A 1,860-nucleotide genomic window follows, 5' to 3' on the forward strand; every position below is an offset into this window, starting at 1 on the left:
CATTCAGTTTGCCTCCTGAGTGTGACAGGCAGCCGTCTGTCTAAGGGAAAAGCTGGGGGCCAGTTCTGCCCCCCTCACTGCTGGGTCTGTGGCCTCAGCAGCTGGGAAGAGGTAGCAGTTTCTGGTCCTGCTGTGGTCACATCCCAGCTTCTGGGGCCCAGTTGTTGGGAGGTAGATGGTACGTCCCCCAGCCTTGACCTGTGATTCTCCATCACTGAATGGGGGATGCAGCCCAAGGAGACACAACTGTTCCCCATTTGAAGATCAGAGAACATGATTAACCTCATCTTGAAAGGAAAGAAAGAGACCTATCTCTTTGTCTGGAGGAGGAGAGCATAGAAGGGAGAGGAGATGGGGAGGGGAGGGGAGAGGAGAGGTGGGGAGGGAGGCGAGAAGTCTTCTGAAGTCACGAAGAGAAACTCAAAACCTAGAACACATGCATCTGCTTCCCATATTGTTCTATTTCTGAAAATGAAGTTTGACCAAAAAAGCATGTCAACGGGAGAAGAAACACTTCACTCACCGCATGAAGAGTTCCTGTTTTGTTTATCTCAGGGTCTAAATGAACATGTGCCTTATTGTCCGTGGACGTCCCTTTTACAAATGGCCACACGGGCCGGCACTAAATGCGAGATGGCTATTTAGTATTGTGGAAGCCAGGAAGACACCATCCAACTCCGGAGAAGAAAAACATTGACAGAGTAAATGCCTCTTATTTATGATACATAGTAATAAAAACAAACAAACCTGTTAAAAATAATCGTGCCGGCGCTCACTTCGGCAGCACATATACAGACAAGATTAGCACGGTCCCTGCACAAGGATGACATGCAAATTCGTGGGGCATTCCATACTTTTAAACAACAAGGTCCTATTGTATAGCACAGGGAACTGTACTCAATATCCTATAATAAACCACAATGGAAAAGAATATGAAAAAGAATATATATATATATATATATAACTGAATCACTTTGATGTACACCTGAAACTAACACAACATTGTAAATCAACTATACTTCAGTAAAAATAATAATAATAACTGTGCCACATTCAAGTGTGAGAATCTTGGTTTGATTTCTCTGAAAGGCAGCAGATTGTCCCCATTTTTGTCATGGAGGTGCGGTGGGTTTTATTTTTTTTAATAATTTATCCATTTATTTATTTTTGGCTGCATTGGGTCTTCGTTGCTGCGCGCGGGCTTTCTCTAGTTGCGGCGAGCGGGGGCTACTCTTCTTTGCGGTGCGCGGGCTTCTCATTGCGGTGGCTTCTCTTGTTGCAGAGCACGGGCTCTAGAGCACAGGCTCAGTAGTTGTGGTGCACGGGCTTAGTTGCTCTGCGGCATGTGGGATCTTCCGGGACCAGGGCTCGAACCTGTGTTCCGTGCGTTGGCAGGCGGATTCTTTAACACTGCGCCACCAGGGAAGTCCCAGTGCGGTAGTTTTGATCTTACTTTTTCCAACCGTAAGATTGCAAGGTCTCTAGGTAAGTCTCTGCCTCTGGAAGGGTCAGTCTGAAATAGGCAGATTTCAGAATGGGACACATACAAAATATAGAAATTAACATGTTCTCTCCGTGCTGGGCCCACAGCCAGCCCTTCATGCCCTTCTTTCCCAGAGCAAGTAGATTGAGACCCCGCACATGTGCCAGACGTGAGGCCAGGTGCTGGGCACGCAAGAAGGAAAGAGAGACGCAAGGCACCTGCCCGTCTAGTGCAGACCCCAGAAAGCAATTTGGAGACTTAACTGGGAATCTATGACAGGTAGAGATTTCAAAGGAATTGCAAAGCAACACCAAATTTGGTTTCAAGTGTGTGGGTTTTTCAGTTTTGGTTTTGGTTTTTACCTAATCTCACATTGT

At 46.4% G+C, this 1,860-nt stretch overlaps 1 pseudogene; it reads left to right on the plus strand.

The window, feature by feature from the left end:
* The first annotated feature begins 770 nt into the window (after nt 1-770).
* On the plus strand, nt 771-858 carry LOC118896189 (annotated as a pseudogene).
* Nucleotides 859-1,860: the final 1,002 nt, after the last annotated feature.

This window comes from Balaenoptera musculus, chromosome 5 (genome assembly GCF_009873245.2).
Source record: "Balaenoptera musculus isolate JJ_BM4_2016_0621 chromosome 5, mBalMus1.pri.v3, whole genome shotgun sequence".
NCBI classification, from domain to species: domain Eukaryota; kingdom Metazoa; phylum Chordata; class Mammalia; order Artiodactyla; family Balaenopteridae; genus Balaenoptera; species Balaenoptera musculus.